Raw genomic sequence first — 14,797 nt, forward strand, 5'->3', positions numbered from 1 at the left:
GCTTCGACGAGAATGACGACCTCGCTTGTTTGGTGGCCGCCCCGGTACTTTGCTGTCCACACATTTTAGCGTCTTGTTTGTTCTTGCAAAGTCGATATTTTTATACTTTACCGTTGTTTGTAATTACCTCGCTAACATTCAAGTTCACTGCATTGTTTTACTTTATTCAGTTTGATTCTTGTAAGTAACGTTCTTTTACGTAAAATCCTAAGTTGTCTGAGAAATAAATGGTATGATTTATAACAACTATTGATGCAGAACTGATTGCACACAGTGTTTTTGTACCTAAAATTTTAACTAGTGTTTTTTATCTTGTGTAAAATACTTCATTATTGCTCCTGTTTCGCAGATTAGCCAATTTTACCATTTCAATTGCCTTGGGTTTGTTTTGATTTTGTGTTTACGTTCCCTCGTGGTAAGAGTTCAACAACATTAGTTTAGCTGCCTTAACAAATCACTTAGTTTAATATTTATCTCTAAATTCGCCCAATATTTTGGCCTAAAAATCCTATGGTTTTTCTTCCTGAGTTGGTGGAGGCGCCGACTTGGAAATAGTTTTGTTTACCCCGCAGCCTTGTATTATGGGAATGTAAGTATTTGGGGAGGGGTGCCGCTTAAAATGTGGATTGCTCTATTCTGTAATACTTCAAGATGTTTTAATTTAGTCGGATAAGCTCTACCCAGGTTACAACACAATATCGAAGATGAGTATTTATTAAGCTACAATATTAAAGGCGAAGTGCAGAAGTGTCTAAATAGTATTTCATTTTTGATAAAAGTGCAACTCCCATAGAAACTTTTGTTCAATCATTTTAATATGAAGTTTGAATGACAATTTATCATCTATGTTGAGGCCAGCTATTATTTAGCTGGATTTACCTTTCTTGGATTATTCACCCTTATTTTAATACTGAAATTTGAATTGGTTACCAAGTAATGTGTTTTAGAATGATTAATTGATGGTTTGTCAGCCCGAAACCAGTGCTCAATTTTTTCTATATTTATTTAATTAGGCCTATTTGTTGTATTTTTTAATGTCATTATGGGAGATATAAATGACAGTATCATCTGCGTATAAACTACAATTTATATTTGAGTTTATTGGTAAGTCATTGATGTAGATTTGAAACTGGAGAGGTGCTAATATACGACCTTGTGGGACACCGCATACAGGCATCGACGGATTAGAAAGAGTTCTTCCTACTTTTGTACTATGCTTTCTCTGCCATAAAAAAGTTTGTATTAGTTTCAAGGGTGGGCCTCTGATGCCACAATGATTTATTTTTTTAAGTAATATTTGGTTGTCTATGGTAGTGTTTCTTAAAGTGGTGAATGGTTCACCCCAGGGTGAATAAAATTTTTGCAGGGGTGAACCAACCAAAAGGGGTGAATAAGGGTGAACGAAAGTTCAGGAGCACCCTATAGTCACTAGTAAACAACTTTCTGAAGTAAATCGACTAAAACCTGTTGTTCTTTGGTGTTTTTATGCTTATTGTAATACTTAAGTTGGTTTGCACTGAGTGTATAAGTTAGGCCTACCATATGTCTTCTTTTAGGAGGATTTGTCCCCTTTTCTTGAGAAAACTGAATGGTCCTCCCAGGACGGTCAAAAATGCCCAAATGTCCTCTTTTTTCGCATTTCGAGTTAGTTGCTAATACTTATAGCAAGACTTTCAGGCAAGGCGTTGCATTTATTTCCAAAAAATACTTAGGCCATGAAAGATGCTGAATTGCTGGTTTAAAAAAGGTTTCTAGGGGGGCTCCAAGCAATTCGTAGGGGGGGGGGCGAGCTCTAAGTTAATATTTATTTTTTGCTATGATTCTAATGGTATCGTTTTGGTTGTACACCACTCCTACAGCGCTGTACAAACTCTGTTTTTGCAAACTTTAACATTAAAGCTGCCAAAAAAAATTTGACAAAGTCTGTTTGAGTGCCATTGCATGTTTTCATATCATCGAAGGTAACGGCCCTATTTAATTATAATTTTTCTAACTTATAGATAAACGATAAAAGTCATCCACCATTCGAACTATTTTCAATCCATATTTATTAAATTGGATAGCAGGCTAGCAACAGGGGGACGAAATGTTTTGCGAATAGCCTCCTGATTTTACAGTTTAGCGCCAATTCAACCAATTAAATCCAATTTTTTCCGAGCTCCGCGCGACCAATAACAAACTTTTCTATTTTCAAGTTGTCTCAGTGATATTTAATTAAAAATTCCGAATTGCTTTTCGTAGGGGTGCAAGTCAGTTTTATCATACCATGAGACAAGGGTGAATGAAATCTGGAGATAGATGCTAGAGGTGAACGAAACTAAAAAAGTTTAACAAGCACTATGGCATCAAAGGCATTGGCTAAATCAAGGAAGGCTATACAGCTATATCTGTGGTTTTCTTGGTTAATTAAATAGGTTTTCATATAATTCTGTTGCGCCAAGTGAGGTTGAGTGATATTTTTTAAATCCGTGTTGATGTTTACTGATAGTTTCATGTTTTGCAAAAAATTAAGAAGTTGATGGTGCAATACTTTTTCAAAAATAGAGGTAACAGGTATTGGCGTGAAGTCATTAGGTGTTAATGGTCTACTTATTTTTGGTATAGTTTCATTTTTTTCGAAAAAAAATTTGGTAAAGTTATTGTCGGTTCCGACTCCGACTGTTTTCCTCAGGCCATTGTAGTTTTAGTAACACTTTTCAAACAAGATAAGTTACGCAAAAAATATGCCCAAGTATTATGTATATAGGACATTAAATCGAGAAATGTGTATTTTTCATCCAATGCGTCGCGTCTCCTAAATTAAAATTTTAACGAAATAAAGGCACTTTTTTCGCGCTTTCTGCGATCGCTTTGTGGGAGTGAGTAAGAAATGGAGTGATAGGCAATTTACTTTGTTCCATGTGTGTAAAGCAGTGTTTCTTAACCGGGGTGCATATATATAAACTATTCTTTACCAAAAGCTAGCCAACACACAGGGTCAGCACAAAAATGTAACGGCAAATTAAACATATTTATCTTAAATATTTTAGAAAAGATTTCACCACATCTATAAGAATGCCCTATATTTTCTAAATTAAAAAAATATCAAAAACTTAAATAAACATGAATTGGCGGTTGAGGAGAGTTTGTCAGTTCAATGTGATAAAACTAGTGGCGCTGTGTTTTGTGCAGACAGTTGCGGTAGTAGCAGTGGTGCTTTGTTGAATGTTCAGGGTGTGTCTTGTACAGGTAGTGCGAAAAACATTGGTGAAAAGTAAGAGTCGTGACGTACAGGATGATAGAATTAAATTGATAAAGAGTGCGACTGGATCTTTTAATTTTGATCGTTCGTGTGGTGCTGGATCACTTTGTTGACAAATTGAAAATGCGAAAAATTGTCAAAGAAGAGATTAAGTATAAAGTTCGTATTTTTAGGAATTTTGTTGCGCAACATGCTAACGAGTTTAAAATTCGCGGTGAGGAGAGTTTGTCAGTTCAATGTGATTTGTAGAAGTGTCTTGATAAAACTTCGCTCGATTGCGAATTGAATTGGGCAAGTGACAGACGTTAAATGACCGCGACCGCGATCGCAAAAGTGAGCTTATCGTTTGATGTCGTGCGCAAATCTGCATCTGAGATCTTAATCTAATTGCATCCAAGGAGATTGCGACACGTTTAAAGCAAACTTATATTTTTCCAGTATGTTTTTCAGGCTTACTATCACCACTGGTTTGAAGTAGTTTACATAAAATACGAGAGACGATAACTATTAGAAAGTTGGGCGCAACTATAAATGTTTAAAACTTTGCACCCAGAACATTTAGTACAAAGTATGACTTAAAATCAGGGCTGTGGAGCCGGATTCGGGACTCGACTTTATTTCATCGGACTCAGGTTGTTTTAAACCGACTCCGCAGCCCTGCTTTAAACTTCGCGGTCTGTTAATAATTTTGAAAGGTAAGAGTGACTTTATCGGTAAATTGTTTGCAACAAAAATTTGACTATTCCAAGTAAGTTGTTTGATAACTTAACGTTTTAAAGCTAACACGTTTTCAGAGTTCAATATTATCACATAAGTCTTAATGTTCCAGACAGCGCTAACGTTATGCTAATGAGCTCGCCAAGTTGTCAGCCTCTCAAGCCGCCGTTGTTCGCTAGAGGCGACAGAGAGCCGAATTGGATTCCAAATTCCTGGTAATTGTTGCACTGTGGCTTTACAGACAGCGCTAACGTTATGCTAATGAGCTCGCGAAGTTGTCAGCCTCTGTAAAGCAAGCCGCCGTTGTTCGCTAGAGGCGACAGAGAGCCGAATTGGATTCCAAATCCCTGGTAATTGTTGCACTGTGGCTTTACAGACAGCGCTAACGTTATGCTAATGAGCTCGCGAAGTTGTCAGCCTCTGTAAAGCAAGCCGCCGTTGTTCGCTAGAGGCGACAGAGAGCCGAATTGGATTCCAAATTCCAGGTAATTGTTGCACTGTGGCTTTACAGACAGCGCTAACGTTATGCTAATGAGCTCGCGAAGTTGTCAGCCTCTGTAAAGCAAGCCGCCGTTGTTCGCTAGAGGCGACAGAGAGCCGAATTGGATTCCAAATTCCTGGTAATTGTTGCGCTGTGGCTTTCCAGACAGCGCTAACGTTATGCTAATGAGCTCGCGAAGTTGTCAGCCTCTGTAAAGCAAGCCGCCGTTGTTCGCTAGAGGCGACAGAGAGCCGAATTGAATTCTAAATTCTCGTAATTGTTGCGCTGTGGCTTTACGGACAGCGCTAACGTTATGCTTATAAACTCGCCAAGTTGTCAGCCTCTCAAGCCGGTGTTGTTCGCTAGAGGCGACAGTGGCAAAGCATGCAAACTGTACATGTTAGCGTGGGTCTTGTCCTACATTTATGTTGTGAAGCAAGTCTATGATTTATCAGTTGGTGAGTGATTTTCATTGCATTATAAACAATTGGTAATTGGTGGTCAAGATGTGCAAGTGGTTTGCAAAAGTAATTTTTTTTTTTACTAGACGAAATACCCGGCGTTGCCCAAGTTAAATATAATATTTATCAGTTATTTTAACTCGTTAAAAATGAATTACACCACACAATAATCATCATAATGTACGAAGTCTACCTGAATTTTGTCTGATTAAACAAAATGAAACAATCCACCATACTGTGGCTCTTTATCACTATTGCATATTACGTTGCTACTGCTGGCCTCATGTTATACCCAATGATTATGGAAGATAAACGTGGTAATCTCAATATACCCAAAAAGTAATGTTACGGATAGCGTAAGAACTTTGTAAGAGGCTTAGATAATGCAAACATATTTTTGTAATGTCATAACAAATTCGCTTATGCCGAAACGTTTGCACTACGTGTCATTAAATAAAAATTTCAAATCATGTGATGATTGTGATGTGTTTCAAATCATGTCATATCTTGTGTCTAATAAAAGGTTAACCTAATGCTTCCCCACAATCAGAGTAACACCCCACAGCCTGTGTGAACGCGGCATTAATGCAATGGCGGGTTTAATTGTGTGACTTATCTGCGTGGCTCTAAAGATTTAATTCTTGGTCTCAGTCAACTCCCATTATTTTTGCATTTGGTTAAAACAAAAATTAACGTTTAAAAATCAGTTTTGTGTTTGAAATAGGCAACTAAAGGAAAGGCGCGAACGCGCTCCGACCATTTAATTACTAATCACGTATTACCAGCATTGTATAACCTTTTTCCTGAAGCCGCATGTTATAGCTGATTATTTAAAAAAGTATATTTAACATCAAACAAACTGCAACGTTGTGTGTTTTTCAAATGGAGCTACTAATCAGACAACCTTGGCTAAACACGTCTCGCATATGTTACGTAACGAAAACCCGTGACATATGTCGATCAAAAATTATTAACAAACGTAAGAAAGCCGCAGCACCAATTGTATAAATTGCGCGAAATTTAAGCAAATACGCAATCCTGGTAGGTATCATGCATCCAACAAAAAATAACGTTTGAAAATTAAATTTGCTTAGTGTTCGAACAGCTGAAATAAACGCGATAGTTTGCAAACTTATTCCAAATGTTGCGCAGTTTATACTCGGTTAGGGTTGCTGTAGTACGTTGTCTGTGAAGTGTCCTAATGTCTAATGTTACGGAAAACGCTGCAATAAACGCAATGTTTTGCGAGCTTAAGCTTTATTTACGTGGTTAAACAAACTGCAAAAAGGCAATAAACATAAAGTAGAAATTTTGCCACATGAATTTTTTTACAAGGCAATGTGCTTGACTTGATTTTTACGGTCACGCAGGTTATTTCCCTATAAATGTTTGGAAACGTTTTACCCTCCTACGTCAAGAGGTTTTGCGTAAAGTCGCACGCACGCCCTTTGTGTATTTAACATGCGAACAAACTACAATGCTGTGTAATGTTTTTGAAATGGTATGACTAAATAATCGACTATATCACACATCACGTGGATAAGCATGTCACACATCTTGATAACAATTTACCATTTAGGTTGTAGCAATGTAGCAGCAATTGTTTAGATCTGCTTAATAGCGTGATATACGTAATCCCGGTGCTAAACTGCGTCAAACGTGGGAAAAATCCTCATTGAAAAAACAGATGCTTACTGTTAAACTGCTGCAATAAACGCAATATTTTGCGAACTCTGCCAAGTATTGCGTGGCTAAACACGTTTGTTGTTGGATGTCCGTGTAGGTTTCCTGACGTTTATGCTTTTATTTAAGTATGTTTTAAAAAAATGCAAAAAAATAAAAAAGTAAATAAAACAAATATTTTTTTGCTAAACCTATGCACTAAACGCCAAATTAAGCTGCGTCCAACGCCAGACAAACCCGTAACCCGTTGAAAATATAAATTGCTTACTGTTAAAACTGCGACAACAAACATGATATTCTGCGATCTCTGCCTAAATTTGGCATTGTTAAACTTAAGTCTTTACCTGGAACGTTGCACACGTTTGTTAACATAAATTATAACATGTGATGTGCTTTTTACGTAATCCCGGTACCCATGGGCGCCCGCAGGGGGGGCAAGGGGGGCACTTGCCCCCCCTGGAATTTCAAAATGTGATTATTAGTATTATTTGTAAGTGTAATATGTATTACTTATGAAGGTTAAAAATAATATACACTATCCATTGCCCCCCAGTGGCGTATCTAGTGGGGGCGGGAGTTCTTACCACCCTTTTTGTAAGTGATATTATCGTTTTTGGATCGTTTTTTTCATGGTTAAGCAAACTGTTCGAAGCGGCGTGATTTTTAAGTAATTGGGTCACGCGTCTTAATCTAATTCGAATCCAAAATCAAACGCAAAACGCCGTTTTTCGTCTTTGGTTTGGTCGACCGTAAACGCTGGATAGTTTTTCTCTTTCGTTATTTGTTTAGGTCAGTGGTTCTCAACCTTTTTTCTTTCGTGTCCCATTTACCTTGCAAAAAAATTCTGTGGTCCAATAGAATTTTTATCAAAGAAAAAACTTTAAAATAGGTTTAGAACAAAACACAGCAGAACATATTTCAAAACAGATTATTTAATCAACCGTGCATTAGTGAGATACTTGCGGCTGAACAATAAATTTACATTCCTTTTTAATTCCTCCCAAACGATTATTCCTTTAAAATGAAATATAATGACACAAATGAAACTAAATCTAGCTTTTTAAATTGGTTTGTGGCCCACCTTAAATGTTCTTATGGCCCCCACTGGTTGAGAAGCGCTGGTTTAGATTGACTGATTAGCAAGTGTGTATTCGACAATTGACAACGCTAAGTCAAACCTTATTTCTTTTTTTCTCGCTAAAAAACGTCATTATACGCAGTATGTTTCTCGCTGTTCGGTCTCTGCGCTAATATCCGATGTTGGTGTAACATCGACATTTGTTTAAATGAAGCAGATTCTTAAAAGGAGGTATAATGTCGTGCGCGTTTTAAAGTATAAATTTTTAAGTAATGATAGTTAACGCAAAATTATGCTCTTCAAGCATACTCTAAGACCACGTGCTAAGTGTGCAATGGACACAACTTATTTCCCCTCAACCTCAGCTTGTAATTTAGCTGACTTGGCACACAGCTCGGCGCAGATGTTGCGCCATTCGTGGCATAATAACACCAGGTAAAAACAATCTTCGTTTAGTATTGCAGGTGGTGAAAGGCTTGCTTGTAATTTAGCGCTAGTTCCGTTCATGGAACTTAAAACTGCGCTGCTGATAACTGCGCTGCTACCACAATTAAACACACATTTTTCCTCGTTTGGATTCTGAGCCTAGGTTTGACTTTCGCAACAAACTCCAATCTTTCGTGGTTTGTTCTGGTGAGAAAAATTTTAAAAAGTTAGATATTGATTGAATTAAAAGTAATCATACTTTACAATTAGGTTAATATTTTTCTTAAAAAACATAATTCAATAACTTAAGTTAGGTGATTGTGAGTGTTTGCCCAGACTTTCAGTATTTCAGATTTAATGTGAATCAACTTCTTAACGTTCAAGTTAGAAATTAACTGCATCTCACGCAACACCTATGTCATTACTAGTGTCAAGTTTAGCGCGAATTTTAGGGAAATAATTCGGCATGCTGCAAGCATAGGGATGTCCGATAATATCGGATCAAAGCCGATACCCGATACCAAATGGTGGTATCGTTGATACTCGTCCGATACTAGGGTTGTATCGGCACCAATCCTAAACCAAATTACGGACATTCCTAAATTCAAGTAAAAAAGTCTAATGGAGTTATTATCATTGCGCCAGTCAAGCAACTAAACTAACTATCGAACAATGAGAATACGCATTTCTATGCAAACTAAATTCAAGCTGAGGATTTTTTTACCTTTACAATAGCTCGCGTGATTTCCAGACAGGAAATGAGTGAAGGCGTTGGAGGGCAAACTAAATGGATGGAGCCTTATCGTAATTTCCTTTAGAACAAGGAAATACCAGTCCGCCTTCAAAAAAGAGCTAGCGTTTGGTTGTTGCCTGCGACTTGGTGCAAGCGCCTTACTGCTGTACTGAGGTAAATGTGTAATGTTGTGTAGGTATATGAACAGTAATGTCAGGTTAGTTTATAACATCAAAACCTTAAATCAGTGGATCTCAACCTTTTCCTGCCGCACTCCAATCTGTGGTGTTTTTAATGTCACTTCGAGCTACCTGGTTTCAAAAGAAACCATTTTTACTCAAGTTTACTTAGATTGAATAAGCCAAATAAAGATTTTTTTCAGCGCTAGCCGTACATTTAAGATTATAGGTCGTCTTGCCGCAATGCCGCAATGCACTTGCGTTCATTTCTATAAAACTTCGATTGCAGCCAGAAAGCTGTTCCCGTAACATTGGTCCGTGTTCTAAAGGTTGACAATCACTATTTGTATGTACGAATAAGATCCAGCAGGCAACGCTGCTATAATTATCGTCTCACGACTTGCTCCCACTGAGCCTGCGTACCTCTGTACCTGGTATAATATTATGTGTATGTCAATCGTTGGTCAGTGCTAGTTCAACAGGGCTAGATCACAGATATCACAGTAGGCTATATACCCATGTTGTCATTAACTTTGTATCTTGTTTCATTTTACAGACTGTATTTGGTAAAAGAAACTGTATCAACCAATCAAGCACAAGGAATAACATGGCCGATACTCCAAACCAAAAACAAGTAAGTTTTTGTCGTATAAAATAATAAAAATCTTTGCTGCTTTGGATTTTTAATTCCATGTCACCCTACTCATAAATCTGTCTAGCACTGGTATTTGACAAAGTGAACTTATCTTATTAACTTATCACAATACGCGCATTGTATATTTTCCCGAAAAATGGCAAAATTGTTTTTAAACATGCCTGTATAACATACGACCTTGTAATGCGTCTGTACTAACTCTTTCGGTTTATTAGTTCGATTTTAAATAGCTTTAATGAATATAATAAACTAATGTTAAACCATTTAGCTTCAAAAAAAGGTCTCGCGTGACCCACGGTAGGCAAAATGACGTTATAAAATTACGTCACAATAAAAATAGACTTCTTAAACCTGCTGATTTTGGTCCAAAAATTTGAAAATGAAATGAGTCTTAATACATTCAGTGCAAAACCATTTTATTTTTAAATAAACTGTTTTGTTTGATAAAAAAAAAAACAATTTTATATGTTTCCACAAGCCTTTAGATTTCTCGCAGTATAAACAGTTCATCGGAATGTATAACGTCAACTTGAATTTATGAGCAATCTAAATTTTTATCTGAATAAACAAATGCGTACGGCAATACGGTAAGAGATAGTCTTAATGAATTCTAGACTAAAATCTCACAGTTTTTAGAAGGAAATATAATTATCGAAACTACGCAAAATATTTTGACTGTAATGGTAAAAGCAATCATTTAAATCAGTGGTTCTCAACCTTTTTTCTTTCGTGGCCCATTTACGTTGCAAAATATTCTGTGGTCCAATAGTTTTTTAAAAGAAAAAACTGTAAAATAGGTTTACAACAAAACACAGCAGAACATAATTAAAAACAGATTATTTATTGAACCGTGCATTAGTGAGATACTTGCGACTGAACAATAAATTTACATTCCTTTTTAATTCCTCCCCAAGCCATTATTCCTGTAAAATTAAATATAGTGACACAAATGAAACTAAATCTAGCTTTTTTAAATTGGTCTGTGGCCAACCTCAAAAGTTCTTAAGGCCCACCAGTGAGCCATGGCCAACTGGTTGAGAACCGCTGATCTAAATTATACAATAAAGACGATAAAATGATAACAGAGCGAAATCTGTCGTGCAATGCTATCTACTAGGGTTGCCATGTTTTTCACATAATCTCTAATAAACAATATACTGATTTAAGGGGCGTAAAAAGCCGGAAACGTCAAAACAACAGTGCGCAGACAAGCAGCTTAAGTTAAGTGTTTTTGCGCAAAGCGCGAAAAAGTTTTTTTAATTGTTTATACCAGGGGTGTGCAACCTTTTATACTGCCGGGCCAGATATGTGTATTCGGGTTAAACCACGGACCACTTGTATATATATCGTCGACTATAAGTTTTAGTGACTACCACGAAAAGAAAACCGTTTCGTTTTTAGTTCATTGAGAATCAACGGAAAGGTTGCTGGCAACCCGTTTATTCACTAGGTGTACATTAGTCAGTTCTGAGCGATGAGGGGATTTCATGAACCCCCCAAAAAATTGTTCACAAACGTACGTTTAACCGAACAATGCATTTTTTGAAGTAACAAATTTTCTCAGCTATGAAAAATTATTTAGATCGAGATGTTTGCGGTAAAAAAACTCATTTTTAGCTGCGCAGAGAGAAATTTGTTTATTTTTTACAACTCACATGAACATTAAAATTGATTGAAAAAAAATTACATTTCAAATGAGGTAAAACGACCTAACCCCATTCTTTATTACACTTTTGCTATATGGACCGCAAGTAGCTATTCAAATCCATTTCAAAAATAAAAAAACTGCAGCGCTTAAGGCAATCCGCACATTCAACTTTCACACAGCTTGTACACTTTCACACAACTTGTACACTTCCCGCAACAGCATCCAAATCACATTTTTGTAGTTTTATTTTGTGAACAGGCCACATTACTTTGGAATTACTTTCGCTTTCTGCTTCCGTCAACCAAGGAATTTTGCTATAAAGTTTGACTCAAAATTATGAACAAACTAGTAATTAACTGAAACAGCTACTTCAGCGATAACTCCATTGTTGTTTTAAAACAATAGCTCAACAAAGGGATATCGTTTAAGGCAGTGGTCGGCAAATTGTTATGAATGCATCAAAACAGTGGTCGGCAAACTTTTTTTGTCGCGGCCCAAAGTAATTTTTTCAGAGCTATTGTAGGCCCACTAAAACCACTAGGAAGCAGTGTCGGATTGAGAATATTTGATTTTTAGGTGAAATATTACACGGCGCCTTTATTCCCCAAACTCTGCCATACCATATTATTAAACATACTATACAACGAAGAATATAAAACATTTTCAATTAGGTCAATTAAAAAAATATTAAAACATAACAAATAAAAAAAAAATAAAAATTTAAAATTAAAAAAAATAACACTAAACCTTGAAAATACACCCCCTGACAAAATATACAGCAACCGCACCCCCGTCTAATTTATCTTAATTTTGAAAGATAAAACAATTCAATTGCTGTATGTTGCGTTTATGTTATTTTTTACTTGAGATTTTTCTCATATTCGCACGAGTTCACCAGTTTTAATGTTTAACGTTTACTTTATAGACATGGATTTGACTTCAATTTGACATGCTCTAATCATTACTTGACACCGGGTATTTATTCTAAAATAAAAACGTAAAGGTGTAACGGCAAGAAACAAAATAGGACAAAAAGTAAAGTGCAGCAAAGCAAATTAAACAAAATGAAACCAAAAAACAAATTCAACTGCATTGTGACGTAATACGAAGTCAGAAATGATCGCGATCTAGTTAAAAGCAACAACATCCTAAAAATATAAAGGGCAAACGGGGCATAGACGTAGCCAGGGTTGAGCCTCAGGGGGCATGGCCCCCAAAAATTTATAAATATTTTACTCTTAATAATTTGTTATTTTAGCATTTATGAGCAGTACAACAGTCGATCACAGGCATGTCACACCTTCAATTGTCATGCACTGTTACGTCACAAACGATGTAGTTATTATTACGTTTGGTACACAATAATGTAGTTTTACTGCTTTTAGACAGTTTTTGCTCTTTGAATGTTTTTTGAGTATTGCGTTAACACTCAGTCAGTTGCTGCTCGAAACGGTTTGCCAGCATTGTTATTTGTGTTCGTTACGGCAGTTAATACAAAGACAAAAGCTAAACAAAAAAATTCATACTTTTTGCCCCCCCCCACCCTAATTTTCGGCTGGCTGCGCCACTGAAACGGGCAACTTGACCAAGTCGAAAGATTTACATAAAAATACCGCGGGTCGTATGTTGGACGCCCCTGGTTTAAAGGCCCGTATTTACTTCGTTTTGTTGCGGTTAACAGGTGCAAGTACATGTTTGGGGAGCATAATCTCATTCTCTCCCCCTGAATCTTCCACTGGTCACATCCTTCAGTTTAATCGGATCAAAGCCGATACCCGATACCAAATGGTGGTATCGTTGATACTCGTCCGATACTAGGGTTGTATCGGCGCCGATCCTAAACCAAATTACGGACATTCCTAAATTCAAGTAAAAAAGTCTAATGGAGTTATTATCATTGCGCCAGTGAAGCAACTAAACTAACTATAGAACGATGAAAATACGCATTTCTATGCAAACGAAATTGAAGCTTGGGATTTTTTTACCTTTACAATAGCTCGCGTGATTTCCAGACAGGAAATGAGTAAAGGGGTTGGAGGCCAAACTAGATGGATGGAGCCTTAACGTAATTTCCTTTAGAACAAGGAAATACCAGTCCGCCTTCAACAAAGAGCTAGCGTTTGGTTGTTGCCTGCAACTTGGTGCAAGCGCCTTACTGCTGTACTGAGGTAAATGTGTAATGTTGTGAAGGTATGAACAGGAATGTCAGGTTAGTTTATAACATCAAAACCTTAAATCAGTGGATCTCAACCTTTTCCTGCCGCACTCCAATCTGTGGTGTTTTTAATGTCACTTCGAGCTACCTGGTTTCAAAAGAAACCATTTTTACTCAAGTTTACTTAGATTTAATAAGCCAAATAAAGATTTTTTCAGCGCTAGCCGTACATTTAAGATTATAGGTCGTCTTGTCGCAATACCGCAATGCACTTGCGTTCATTTCTATAAAACTTCGATTGCAGCCAGAAAGCTGTTCGCGTAACATTGGTCCGTGTTCTAAAGGTTGACAATCACTATTTGTATGTACGAACAAGATCCAGCAGGCAACGCTGCTATAATTATCGTCTCACGACTTGCTCCCACTGAGCCTGCGTACCTCTGTACCTGGTATAATATTATGTGTATGTCAATCGTTGGGCAGTGCTAGTTCAACAGGGCGAGATCACAGATATCACAGTAGGCTATATACCCATGCTGTCATTAACTTGGTATCTTGTTTCATTTTACAGACTGTATTTGGTAAAAGAAACTGTATCAACCAATCAAGCACAAGGAATAACATGGCCGATACTCCAAACCAAAACCAAGTAAGTTTTTGTCGTATAAAATAATAAAAATCTTTGCTGCTTTGGATTTTTAATTCCATGTCACCCTCATCATAAATCTGTCTAGCACTGGTGTTTGACAAAGTGAACTTATCTTATTAACTTATCACAATACGCGCATTGTATATTTTCTGAGAAATGGCAAAATTGTTTTTAATCATGCCTGTATAACATACGACCTTGTAATGCGTCTATACTAACTCTTTCGGTTTATTAGTTCGATTTTAAATAGAGTAAATACTTTTTCACAATTAAAGTAGGATGCGGCCCTTGTGAGAGCAGCAACAGTATTAGGTCTCACTAATCTCGCAACTTTAGCAAACAGCAGCAATTACCAAACAAAACGGTATTTAGTTTAAAAGTACCTGTTTAAACAGAGATTCTGTCGCAGTGTTTAAACCAGGGGTTCTTAAACTTTTTTTACCGCCGACCCTAAAAGTTTTTGGGGACTCGCGTGGACCACGGTAGGCAAAATGACGTTATAAAATTACGTCACAATACAAATAGACTTCTTAAATCTGCTGATTTTGGTCCAAAAATGTGAAAATGAAATGAGTCTTAATACATTCAGTGCAAAACCATTTTATTTTTAATTAAACTGTTTTGTTTGATAAATTGATTACTTCTTAAATATACACTAATATTTCAATTAGACCTTCATGGACCCCATAAA

The sequence above is a fragment of the Ascidiella aspersa genome, chromosome 2, assembly GCF_963924565.1.
Source record: "Ascidiella aspersa chromosome 2, kaAscAspe10.2, whole genome shotgun sequence".
NCBI lineage: Eukaryota > Metazoa > Chordata > Ascidiacea > Phlebobranchia > Ascidiidae > Ascidiella > Ascidiella aspersa.